At 45.3% G+C, this 14,108-nt stretch overlaps 1 long non-coding RNA gene across 1 annotated transcript in view; it reads right to left on the bottom strand.

Annotated features, from left to right (window-relative positions):
- LOC109549676 (uncharacterized) overlaps positions 1 to 14,108 on the bottom strand; it is a 68,824-nt gene that overhangs the window by 12,410 nt on the left and 42,306 nt on the right. Inside the window, exon 5 of the long non-coding RNA XR_012330427.1 lies at positions 12,208 to 12,356. This is a non-coding gene — a long non-coding RNA (uncharacterized lncRNA). The remainder of the gene's footprint in view (positions 1 to 12,207; positions 12,357 to 14,108) is intronic.

Genomic DNA, 14,108 nt, shown 5'->3' with positions numbered 1-14,108 from the left:
CCCGCGTACCGCAAAAAAAAAGTAAATGCTTTGCAAACTGCCCATCACAGTGCATGGGAGAAATTGTGTCCCTTTGATCAGCTTGGCTGGACTCTTGAGTCTGGGCATTCCTGGGGATCATATGCAGGAGAGGTAATCGCAGCCTTTCTGATCATATTCCTTAAGAAGCTGCCCAGAATGTCCCCTTCCTTGGGCAGAGTGGGATTAGGAGATGCTGGGAGACCACTGTAGTAAGACCCTCCCTGCTGAGACAGCTTTTATCAGTGGCAGAGTGTGAAGGAGGGAGCTATACGTGGCGACAGAGAGGATGGGGTTGGGGGGAGAGTCCTACTGAGGAATTTGATTAGAACAGCCCAGTGCTTACTGGGGGGAGAACAAGTGGGATACCCAGCCGAGCTCAGGACAAACTTACGTTGGCGAACTTGACCCTACTTTAGGGAGATTGGAAAGCTCTTAGGGATAGAATTCAGTGGAAACATTTGGTTTTTGATACAGAATCTTCCCACTTAAGTGAAGAGTAAATACCAAAGAAGAGACACGTGTCAGTCTGTGGAAACTGACCCATCAACCTGCTCTAGAGTAGCAAGCAGGGGCCTCAGAACAGGAAGACTTGTCACTTAGCACCACAGCCTCTGTCAGCAGGGCTATTGTCAATGAGAAGATCAGCTGGGGAACGTCTGGGATCCCTGTTCCTACCACATGCAGGGAGGACTGACCCAAGAGAGCAAAGGAGGAAGGGACAACACGGGGTGGCGGGAGGACGAAGGAGGAGCCTGAGGAAGGAGCCGCAGTATGCCGGCCCCTGAGAGAGACCATCACAGCGTTCTAGAAACCAAAACAGCGCCCTCGCTCCATCTTTCTGCAAAGTCACCATTGAGCTCCTCCCAAACTGCTTCCTTCAAAAACTCACGGAACCCTGACTGTCCACAAAAATGTTCACCAACCCTGCCATAAGATCAGGCTATTAGGTACATCAAACTCACACCTGGAGCACAGATGCCCTCCTCCCCCTGGAACACACTCAGGAGGAAAAGGCACACATACCATCCCTTGATTTACATAAATGTCAGCCCATCACGCAGAGCAAACAAACCCTGGGCTGAATCAGAGGAAGGCAAAACCAAGGGAGCCCAGCCGTATGAATGGCCTGCTCGCCAAAGTTTAAGACGCCATGGACAAGCTTTCACAGGCTGTCCATTACTACAAGATCACTGCTGTGGCCTTGAGCCCCTACAGGGCTCTGCATGTCATATAGGCCATAAAATTAAGCCTTGGAATCCCACTACTGGGCATATACACTGAGAAAACCATAATTCAGAAAGATACATGTACCACAATGTTCACTGCAGCAGTATTTGCAATGGCCAGGACATGGAAGCAACCTAAGTGTCCATGGACAGATGAATGGATAAAGAAGATGTGGCACATATATACAATGGAATATTACTCAGCCATAAAAAGAAACGAAATTGAGTTATTTGTAATGAGGTGGATGGACCTAGAGTCTGTCATACAGAGTAAAGTCAGAAAGAGAAAAACAAATACCGTATGCTAACACATATATATGGAATCTAAAAAAAATGGTACTGATGAACCTAGTGGCAGGGCAGGAATAAAGACGCAGACATAGAGAACGGGCTTGAGGACACAGGGGGGAAGGAGAAGCTTTGACGAAGTGAGAGAGTAGCACTGACATATATCCACTACCAAATGTAAAATGGATGGCTAGTGGGAAGCTGCCGCATAGCACAGGGAGATCAGCTCGATGCTTTGTGATCACCTAGAGGGGTGGGAAAGAGAGGGTGGGAGGGAGGCTCAAGAGGGAGGGCACATAAGGATATATGTATACGTATAGCTGATTCACTTTGCTGTACAGCAGAAACTAACACAACATTGTAAAGCAATTATACTCCAATAAAGATGTGAAAAAAAAATTAAGTCTTGGGATTATAATCTAACCCATACCTAAGGGCGGCACAAAGATCAGAAAAGCTACAGAGCTGTTCTTAGAACACTGGGTGATAAACAGCTTTCATCATCCAGAATTAACTGCCTGGAATGTGTCCCCAGCTCCCTGCATTTCTGACCCCTGGGTAATACCACCTTCTGCCTTTTTGCTCTCCCAGCCCTTCCACCAGTTTTATGACTCAATTCCCTATATTAAATCCCTCTCTGAAATGCCTAAAGTGATTTCTGGTTTTAATGACCAAACATTTACCGATGAATCCTTCTTCAATATTCTTTTTCTTTTGGATGTTTGTGTACAGGCAGACCTCCTTTTATTGTGCTTCACTTCACTGTGCTTTGCAGATACTGCATTCTTTACAAACTGAAGGTCTGTGGCAACCCTGCATCGAGCAAGTCTATCGGTGCCATTTTCCCAACAGCGTTTGCTCGCTCTGTGTCTCTGAGTCACATTTTGGTGATTCTTGCAACATTTCAAACTTTTTCATTACTATTATATTTGTCATGCTGATCTGTGATCCGTGATCTGTGATGTTACTACCACAGCTTGCTGAAGGCTCAGATAATGGTTAGTAACTTTTAGCAAGAGAGTGTTTTTTCATTAAGGTACGTACAGTATTTTTTTAGACACAATGCTATAGCACACTTAACAGACTACAGTAGCGTGTGAACATAACTTTTGCATACACTGGGAAACTAAAAACTGTGTGCAACTCAATCTATTGATATTCGCTTTATTGCAGGGTTCTGGAACCAAACTCGCAACATTCCAAAGTACATCTGTAAACACCCAACTTTTCATGTTTGGGTGCTGTCCTTTGTCCTCACTTGGCTGAATTCTCTGACAAGTACTTTCTGCTTTTAATTTTTTCAGTTGTCAGTGTTTCTTCCCACCACCCTCTCAACGTTGGCGCACTTTGCTGCTTGGCCCTAACTGGGCTCCTCTGCTTTTAGGCCAGTGTTGTATTAAACCGCAGAACAAACTTAAGCACTGGGCAGACCCAATCCCTCCCTCTGGGGACACCTGGGGGCTCCCCTGAACCTTTTATTCCACTGGGTCATTAATGAGAAAGGTCTGCCTCAGCGGGACCCTAACCCTGGCGATGGGAGCTATGCATAACTAACGAGGAGGAAAATTGGGCGCCTGGTCAGTCTCAACATATCCCTAATAATCTCTGCATTTCCCTGTATATCTTTCTTCCTTCCAACATGAGTGCTCCAAATCCACCTTATCCCACTAACGTTTTCAAGTCTATATTTTTCTTCCTTTCCTCCCCATCTTAGGGCTCTTGGCTTCATAACCGGTTACCCCAGCTTCTCAGTAACCCTGTGCACATTTTAAATACCACTTGCCTTGGTCTCTGGTTGTGGATCCTAAGACGTCAGTAGGTATCCAGCAACTGGGAGATTTAAGAGTAGGCACAGGGACCATTCTGAATTTTACTATCCTAATATTTACTCATCGTTACAGTAAAACCTTGGATAAACCAACAGGGATGGAGTTGTTCTAGACAGACACGTGTTTCACAGAACTGGAATTTACACACTCAGGCAATAAAATGCTGTTGACTTTTAAGTGTTCTGGGGAAAATATTTACGAAGCATTTTCAGGGAAGGAGCGTGACACGGTCTACGCTTTCTAGGTGATTCAGGACTCCCCCAGGTTCCTCCCCTGAGGGGCTAGCGCATGCTGCGACCTCTGCTTAGAACAGTCCTTCCCTGCCTTGGCCTACTTACTGTTTTTGTGTGTGTTTTTTTGCAGTACGCGGGCCTCTCACTATTGTGGCCTCTCCCGTTGCGGAGCACAGGCTCCGGACGCGCAGACTCAGCGGCCATGGCTCACGGGCCCAGCCGCTCCGCGGCACGCGGGATCCTCCCGGACCGGGGCACGAACCCGTGTCCCCTGCATCGGCAGGCGGACTCCCAACCACTGCGCCACCAGGGAAGCCCCGTCTTGGCCTATTTAAATCCTCCTCATCCTTTGGCTGTCAGCTCCAAGACCATTTTCCTCAGGCACAACTATATCAATTTAGTAAAACGCGTCAAACTGTTCACTTAAAATGGATGAATTCTGTGGCATGTAAACTGTACGTCAGTAAAGCCATGAAAAACAAAACACATTTTCAAGGAGGTGGCGCATACCAACCCTCCCCCCTAAAATGCAGCTGCTTTACAGTATGTAAAGGGGGAGGGAAAGACCTTCACATTGGAGAAACCTGATGCAAACTATGTCAGCCCGATGGTCAAGGTCAATATCAACAGTGATGTCATGTGGACAGGATGTACCCTTGATATGACATGATGGAAACGGCGCTTTATCTCTGTCGTCTTCCTCCCAGAAACCATAACCCCAGTCTAATTATGAGGAAAACTCCAGTACAGGTGCAACCAACACTATACCTAACTAGCTGTCCTCAAAACTGTCAAGGTCATCAAAAACAATAAAAATCCAAGACACTGTCACAGCAAAGAGGAGCCTAAGTAGACATGATGATTACAATGTGGGATCCTAGAATGAAAAAGAACATCAGGTACAAACTAAGGAAATCTGAACAAAGTATGGACTTCTGTTAATAATAATGTAACAGTATAGGCTCATTACTGGTGACAAATGCGCTACAGTAATATAAGATGTTCATAATGGGAGAAAACGGGTTTGGGATAGACGGGAACTCTCTGAACTACATTCACGATCTCTCTGCAAATCTCGAACTGTTGTAAAAAAATAAGGTTCATTTAAATCACATTAAAAAAAAATGTCCCCAGTTTCTCAAACCAAATCAAGTCCCCCCTCCTGTAGGTTCATATAGAAATGCAGACTATTGACTAAATGAATTAACCTATCACCATATGCAATTATGTTTGTGTGTTTTACCCACTGTATCCTTGGTATAAGGTTAGAGCCTGGTTCTTGATAGGCATTTAGTAATAAACATATGGCAAGTGCAGTGTCAGAGAATGTTAGTTCCATGACATCAGAATTGTGTCTGTTGGGACTTCCCTGGTGGCACAGTGGTTAAGAAGCCACCTGTCAATGCAGGGGACACGGGTTCGAACCCTGATCTGGGAAGATCCCACATGCCGCGGAGCAACTAGCCCGTGCGCCACAACTACTGAGCCTGTGCTCTAGAGACTACGAGCTACAACTACTGAGCCCACATGCCACAACTACTGAAGCCCACGTGCCTAGAGCTCGTGTTCCGCATCAAAGAGAAGCCACTGCAATGAGAAGCCCGCGCAACGCAACGAAAAGTATCCCCTGCTCGCTGCAACTAGAGAAAGCCCGCAGGCAGCAACGAAGACCCCATGCAGCCAAAAATAAATAAATAAATAAATAAATTAAACAAAAAAAAGAATTGTGTCTGTTGTGTTCTCCACTGTATCCTCATCACCCAGAGGTGCCTGGCACATTGGAGACACTCAACAGTCTCGTTCCCAAGTTGAGCCAAGGAATCCTTTCCCCAGTGGTTTGTTTGAGTTTGGGATAAAGACATGTTAGCTCAGTCTGCCTGGTTTCTTCAATAAAGCCTATGGAAGTATTGATGGCAATAATGTTTCTCACCAGATGAACAAAAGGCACAGGGATCTGGGCTGTAACAAGAGGGAAGAGTGAAGTCAACACTCAGAGTGAAGGAAGGACAAGAGACTGAGCAAGCGCCCCCTGGGATTCCCCCCAGGGCTGTCCTCTCTAGTTCCAGGCAACTCCTGGGATCTTCTGTGTCCGGGAGACCCTCCTGCTATGTGAAGTCCAATGACATTGACCATGAGATCCTGTTGCTTAGTTCAACTTCACTGAGACTTTATCTGTGTCATGTTTGACTGGCCTGTGTTTCTGTTATGAAAGATGCTGAATCAAATTAATGTGGGAATTATCACCTGTGCTAAGAGGAAGAGAAGGAAAAAAAGACAATAGAGCACAAATGGGGACCCTAAAGGGAAAGTAGAGACTATAAAAAGGAAAGAAGAGAAAGCATTGGAAAGAAATGAAAACGGCCTGACAAGTACACAGAAACAAACACGGGTTTCAAAGTGTTGTGAATTCATGAGGGCTTAATTTCCAAAATATACAAACAGCTCATACAACTCAATAAGAAAAAAACAAACAACACAATCGAAAAATGGGCAGAAGACCTAAGTAGACATTTCTCCAAAGAAGACATACAGATGGCCAACAAGCACATGGAAAGATGCTCAATATTGCTAGTTATTAGAGAAACTCAAATCAAAACTACAATGAGGTATCACTTCACACTGGTCAGAATAGTCATCATTAAAAATAATAAATGCTGGAGAGAATGTGGAGAAAAGGGAACCCTCCTGCACTGTTGTTGGGAATGTAAATTGGTGCAGCCACTATGGAGAACAGTATGGAGGTTCCTTAAAAAACTAAAAATAGAGTTGCCATACAATCCAGCTATCCCACTCCTGGGCATATATCCAGACAAAACCATAATTCGAAAAGATACATGTGCCCCAATGTTCATAGCAGCACTGTTTACAATAGCCAAGACATGGAAGCAACCTAAGCGTCCATCGACAGAGGAATGGGTAAAGAAGATGTGGTACCTATATACAGTGGAATATTACTCAGCCATAAAAAGAATGAAATCATGCCATTTGCAGCAACATAGATGGACCTAGAGATGATCACACTAAGTGAAGTAAGTCAGACAGAGAAAGACAAATATTATATGATATCACTTATATGTGGAATCTAAACTATGATACAAATGAACTTACTTACAAAACAAAAACAGACTCACAGACATAGAAAACAAACTTATGGTTACCAAAGGGGAAAGCGGGGGGAGGATAAATCAGGGTTTGGGATTAGCAAATATATACTACTATATATAAAACAGGTAAACAATGAGGCCCTACTGTACAGCACAGGGAACTATATTCAGTATCCTGTAATAAACCATAATGGAAAAGGACATGAAAAAGTATATATATATTTATATATATATATGTGTGTGTGTGTGTGTGTGTGTGTGTAACTGAATCATTTTGCTGTACACCTGAAACTAACACAACATTGTAAATCAACTATGCTTCAATTTAAAAAAATAAAAAAAAAATCAAAGCGTTGTGAATTCGTTCCTTCAGCAAAGATGTACTAAGCATCTACTATGTGCCAGGTTCCATTCCAGGTGTCAATGAAACGATGGACATGACCACCCTCAAGGAGCCTGCATCCTGGTAGGGGCTGGAGGTGGGAACAGAAAGTCAACAAGTAATTAAACAAAAGAGATACCAGAGACCAGTGAGTATTTAGACAGCAATTTAAAACAGAGAGTGGGAGTGAGAGACTGCTCTGTACAGTATTGGTTGATCAGGGAAAGTGACATTTAAATTGCTCTCCGAAGGATGAGAAGATGCTGCAAGTGTGAAGGTGGAGGAAGGTGTGTGGAGGCTACAGTCCAGCCAGAGGGAGAGCCAGGGCTCTGAGGCTCCAAGGAAGGTTCTGAGGAATAGGGAGGGGGTGGCCCCTGGGGAACATTTGCTAATGTCCGGGGACATACTGTCCTCACAAGGTGGTGGAGGGGCAGTGCCACTGGCATCTAGGGCTTAGAGGTCAGTCAGGGATGCTGCTGAACTACAGCGCAGGGGACAAACCCCCATGCAAAGGATTATCCAAAATGTCAGAGGCGCCGGTGGAGAAACCCTGCCCATTACAGGCTTGGCATCTTCATGGTGTAGAAAGCAGGACACCACACCCGGAGAAGAAAAGAACAGAGGGCAGGGCTATGAAACCACCCGCCTTTGTGCGCCTTGGAGAGGAGCCCACGAATGTTTTAAAACCGGGCAGTAAACACGGACTCGTTTATTTTTGGAAACAGTTACTCTGGCTCTTGTGTGGAATGTGGGAGAAGGTGCAAGGGTGAGTGAAGGAGACCAGGTGGGAGATTTTTAATAGTAGAGAGAGGGGATGGCGGCTTGGGTGCTCATCATGGAAGGAGAGATAGAGAAGTAAAGAGCTGAGACTGATTTTAGAGGTGGAACTCATAGCTCTTGCTGACAAAGTGAACTTGGAGGGTGAGGAGAAAAAAGGAATCAAGAATTCATTGAAGTGAGGTATCACCTCACACCAGTTAGAACGGCCATCATAAAAAAATCTACAAGCAATAAATCCTGGAGAGGGTGTGGAGAAAAGGGAACCCTCTTGCACTGTTGGTGGGAATGTAAATTGATACAGCCACTGTGGAGAACAGTATGGAGGTTCCTCAAAAAACTAAAAATAGAACTACCATATGATCCAGCGATCCCACTGCTGGGCATATACCCTGAGAAAACCAGAATTCAAAAAGAGTCATGTACCACAATGTTCATTGCAGCTCTATTTACAATAGCCAGGACATGGAAGCAACTTAAGTGTCCATCGGCAGATGAATGGATAAAGAAGATGTGGCACAGGGCAGGGACTTCCCTGGTGGCAAAGTGGTTAAGAATCCTCCTGCCAATGCAGGGGACACGGATTCGAGCCCTGGTCCGGGTAGATTCCCACATGCTGTGGAGCAACTAAGCCCGTGAGCCCCAACTACTGAGCCTGCGCTCTAGAGCCCACGAGCCACAACTACTGAGCCCATGTGCCCCAACTACTGAGCCCGCAGGCCTAGAGCCCATGCTCCGCAACAAGAGAAGCCACCGCAATGAGAAGCCCGCACACTACAACGAAGAGTAGCCCCTGCTCGCCTCAACTAGAGAATGCCCGCGTGCAGCAACGAAGACCCAATGCAGCCAAAAATAAATAAATAAAATAAAGAAATTTATAAAAATAAATAAATAAAATATCACCAAGTTACCTTTAAGAAACAACAACCCGCATAGCACAGGGAGATCAGCTCAGGGCTTTGTGTCCACCTAGAGGGGTGGGATAGGGAGGGAGACACAAGAGGGAGGGGATATGGGGATATATGTATATGTATAGCTGATTCACTTTGTTACAAAGCAGAAACTAACACACCATTGTAAAGCTATTATACTCCAATAAAGGTATTTTTTAAAAAAAGGATTCATTGAAGGATTCACAGCCAGCTTCATGGGGGTGTAGTCAGTGCCAACAGCCGTCCCCACCCAGGGTTGGCGGGGACCTCAGGGTGGCTCTCGGCCACCATGGTTCCAGGTACTGGGCACATCCCAGCACGGAGGCTGCGATCCCCCAGGGCGGCCGGTCCACTGGGGGTTGGGGCACAGAACTGTAAGAACGGGGATTTGGCTTCCCCCCATCTTCATTTAGCACCAGGTCTGGCAAATTATGTAGCTGGTCCCGCTTAAAGGTTTGCATTTTGAGCAGCCAGATTTTTAATTAGTGTCATTTACCAAAATGGGGAAGAGTAGGATGGGGTAAGAAGTGCAATTTGGGACGTGTTTAATCTCGAGATGCCTGTGAAACATCTAATTGAAAAGACCAAGTGGGCAATTGCGTAGTCTACCTACAGCTCAGGAAAAGTATGAAGTTATAGATATAAAGCTGGAATTCATCAGCCTGTAGATAGTGTTTAAAACCATGAGAATGATGGTGCAGCTGTTGTGAAAAACAGTAGGATTGGTCCTAAAACCATTAAGCATAGAATTACCATAGAATCCAGCAATTCCACTTCTGGGTATGTACCCAAAAGAAGTGAAAGCAGGGACCCCAACAGCTATTTGTACACCCATGTTCACAGTAGCATTATTCACAGTAGCGGAAACGTGGAAACAACTCATATGTCCATTTATAGATGAATGAATAAACAGAACGTGGTGTAGACGTAGAAGTGATATTATTCAGCCTTAAAAAGGAAGGAAATTCTGACACAGGCTACAACATGGATGAATCTTGAGGTCATGACGCTAAGTAAAAGAAACCAGTCACAAAAGGACAATACTGTGTGATTCCAATTATATGGGGAACCTAGAACAGTCAAATTCATAGAACGAATGGTGGCTACCAGGGGCTGGGAGAAGAGGGAGGTGGGGAGTTACTGCTTAATGGGTGCAGTTTCAGTTTTGCAAGAGGAAGGAGTTCTGGAGGTGGATGGTGGTGACGGCCGCACAATGTGAATGCCCTTAGTGCCACTGAACTGTGCACTTAGAAATGATTAAAATAGTACATTTTATGTTATGTACATTTTACCACAATAAAAAAGAACTTATTATTATTTACTGAATGCTTTCTCTATGCCCAGCACTGATCTAAGTGCTTTCCTTGTTTAAAACTCATATAACCCTTCACAACAGTCTTTAAGGTAGGTCTGACATTATCTATCCCATTTTACAAACATGGAAACTAGTGACCAGAGATGTTAAGGAACAAACCTAAGCTCACACAGCTTCTAACTGGCTGGGGTAGGATTTAGACTCAAGCGGTCTGGTTCCAGAGCCTAAGCTTTTTTTTTTTTTAACATACTGTACTACCTGCCAACAGAGATTATGTCATAAGCTATAAGAATACACGTTTCACAATAAAACACTAATTTTTAAAATGAAAGACTGAATTTACAGCCCACAAGCAGCTAGGTCCTGGCCTTTCACCGTATTCCAACATCACTTCCCAGCACGGAGCCTTGGCACTGCAGAAGTGAAGAGAAACCATCCAGGGATGACCACTGTATCATCTCTGAGGAAACTGTTCTATGACCAGATATGCCCAGGAAACACGTACCAGAGGGTCTCCTGCTGCATGTGAAAAGGCCGGGATCACCCATGGCCCCTTTCCTCGTCCTTAGGAGGATACAGTGTGGACTCAGCCAGCCCAGGAGGCCAGGTCAGGGCCCCAATCCCAGGACAGGTAGGCTTGGGGAGGAGATGTGCAGTTCCTTGGCTTTGGAGAGAGGCAGTTACTGGGCTGTATTTAAGTTGCTTCATTATGTTATCAATTAAACCTCTCAAGCAGAAGCAGTACCAAAGCCGTGGAAACTCCAGGCCTGCAGCTGGGGAAACACGGTGGCTGGACCGCGGTGTACAGAAGTTCTTATTCATGAAGCAAAGTTAGAGCTGGCTGGCAGAGGGAAGGTGCAAACCACTCGTGGGGATTCCCTCTAGAGCTCAGAGTTCCCTCACTCAGAAACACACCCCAGACTGTCAGGACCCCAGGGGCCAGTGTCGGCGCTGGGCAGGCCTGGGTCACTGAAGTGGACGGAGAGCAGGAAGGGCCAGACAACAAGGAGGCAAAGTGTCCTTTTGGCTCAAGTCCTGGGCGGTTGGAAGAGGGTGAGCGACCTTAGATTGACCTCGAGGCAGCATCCCCAGATCTGAATGCATCCTTTAGATGCAGGGAGGCCCAGGCCCCAGAGCAGTGAGCAGGCAGCCCGCTTCCTAAACTCCCCTTCCGGGTGGCATTTAAGTTGACCCATCGCCATTGCCTTTGAAGTATTCCTACCTCTCAGCACCCCCCTTTTTAAATTTACTTGTTTTTGTTTACTTTTGGCTGCGTTGGGTCTTCATTGCCGTACCTGGGCTTTCTCTAGTTGCAGCGAGCGGGGGCTACTCTTCGTTGCGGTGCGTGGGCTTCCCATTGTGTGGGCTTCTCATTGCGGTGGCTTCTCGTTGCGGAACACGGGCTCTAGTCAGTAGCTGTGGCTCGCAGGCTCTAGAGCGCAGGCTCAGTGGTTGTGGCTCACGGGCCCAGCCGCTCCGCGGCATGTGGGATCTTCCCGGACCAGGGCTCAAACCCGTGTCCCCTGCATTGGCAGGCGGGTTCTTAACCACTGCGCCACCAGGGAAGCCCCTCAGGGCCCTTTCTGAGGTGGGAAGGACTCTGACCTCAGCTATGCGACCTGGGTCAGATGTTCTGGGTGAGCACGGCCAAGGCTCCTCCTGGTTAGGGGGCCCTGCCCTAGTGACATTCACACCAACAGAAAGAGAATGAAACAGGGTTCCTTTCTCTGGTCCCAACTTTGAGGAGGGCAACTTACTTTAAGTTCCAGTTTTTAAAAAATCAGCACCTCCTTCCTTCATTACTAAATATTGGGTTGGCCAAAATGTTTGTTTGGGTTTTTCCATAGATGTTAAAGATGAAATTTTGGCCAACCCAATACAAGTTTTAAGCACATACTCATCTCCACGCACCACCCCAGCACACACCCATCTTCCTAACGCTAACTGCTCCATAACTATTGCTGTCTTGCGGTGTTTGGGATCCTCAACACTTGACATAAACACATTTAAATATATATGTATGTGTATTCGTCTGCTAGAGCTGCCATAACAATATACCACAGACTGAGGGGCTTAAACAATAGAAATGTATTTTCTCACAGTTCCGGAGGCTGGAAGTCCAAGTTCAAGGTGTGGGCAGGGTCAGTTACTGCAGAGGCCTCTCTCCTTGGCTTGTAGACAGCTGCCTTCTCTCTGTGTCCTCACATCGTCTTCCATCTGTATGAGTCTGTCTTAGTCTGTTTGGGCTGCTGTAACAAAATACCACAAACTAGGTGGTTTGTATATAGCAGAAATGCATTGCTCACAGTTCTGGAGGCTGGAAGTCCAAGATCAAGATGAGGATAGATTTGGTGTCTGGTGTGGCCCACTTCCTGGTTCATAGACAGCCATTTCCCTTGTGTCCTCACATGGTAGAAGGGGTGATGGAGCTCTCTGGGGTCTCTTTTATAAGGGCACTAATCCATTCATGAGGGCTCCACCCTCATGACCTAATCACCCCCAAAGACCCCACCTCCAAATACCATCTCATTGGGGGCTAGGATTTAGCATATGAATTTTGGGGGGACACAAACATTCAATCTATAGGTGTCTGAGTCTTAATCTCCTCTTCTTATAAGGACACCAGTTGTATTGGATTAGGGCCCATCCATATTTCCTAATTTTGCCTAAATTACCTCTTTAAAGGCCCTATCTCCAAATACAGTCACATTCTGAAATTTTGGGGGTTAGGGCTTCAATACATGAATTTGGAGGGGGGGGGGGACACAATTCAGCCCATACAGTATGGAAATGACCGAGGAGGTTCTGCTGAATCCAGCGTTAGCACAAGGCCCATCAAAGATGTTTTGTTTAACTTATCGGAAACAGCTAATTTTATAGCAAGGAGGCAGAGAAACTATGTTTTGTTATCTTCATTTCCATTCTCACCACCTTTAAAGGAAATTTCAAAAACAACACCTATAGCAGTAAATCTCAGCACTCGTTAGCTATGGTTTTCTCCTAAATTTTGTTTTAATACTTCAGTTCTCTGATCCTTCCTCAAAGCAACGCAAATATCAAAAAACAACCCAACATGTTAGCCTCATCCCCAGGAAACGGCAACCCAGTAAGCAAAAGAACCCAGCCTCCCTGGGTCACTGGACTCACAACCAGAATTCCACCAAGCAGAAATAACAGGTGGCAACATCTAGTGCATTCCTTGTTTTCTGTTTTCCTTTTTCCTACCTATCAGTACCTTACGTTGCTGAGAACACAGTTCATATTGAAATCAGTCTTGCTTTTTTCTGTTACACTTGATCAGACTCCTTTCCCAACATCGTTAAAAATTATTCATCGACATGTTGAACGGCTGCATAATACTACGTGGTGTTTCATGATGTCATTTACCTATTTCTAACTGTTGGAAGCAACATTTAGGTTGTTTCCAGTCTTTCTCAATTACAAATAATGATGACAAACATCTTTGGTTTATATCCCAGCCTGTGTTTCTGAGCATTTCTTTAGGCTAGATTCCTATTAGTGAAATTACTCTATCTAATGTACATACACTTATTTTGAAGGCTTTGGGAACATAGGAAAAGAGCTGTCTTTTCAGATTCTGTGACTTCGTGGGTCAGGCCCTCCCCTGATGTTAATCCAGCATTTGGTCCTATGTTCTTACCAAGGTATCTTTGCCCTCTGCCACCTTTCCACCCAAGCACAATTATTACTTCCAATAATTACAGGCTGCTGTGATAGGTACGAGGAATAAAAAGCACCGCAGCTGCTCGTGGGGATAAAATGGTGAGGAGGGGTGTAGAAATGCTTGCATTTACAAAGCACTTTTCCTCCAAAGAGCTCAAAGGTTTTCCGAGACATGGTCTCATTAATCTTCTTAGGTCTGTTAGTTTTCCTTTTGATACAGATCCAAACATAAACCTTATTTGTTGGCTTGCATTTAGGCACTCACTGTGCTCCAGTTTTCTTGATGTTCCCTAAAGTGACTTTTATATTTAGGACTT

Source organism: Tursiops truncatus, chromosome 2 (assembly GCF_011762595.2).
Source record: "Tursiops truncatus isolate mTurTru1 chromosome 2, mTurTru1.mat.Y, whole genome shotgun sequence".
Taxonomy (NCBI): Eukaryota; Metazoa; Chordata; class Mammalia; order Artiodactyla; family Delphinidae; genus Tursiops; species Tursiops truncatus.
Note: the sequence above shows the minus strand (reverse complement) of the source record. Positions and strands in the feature narration are given on the sequence as shown.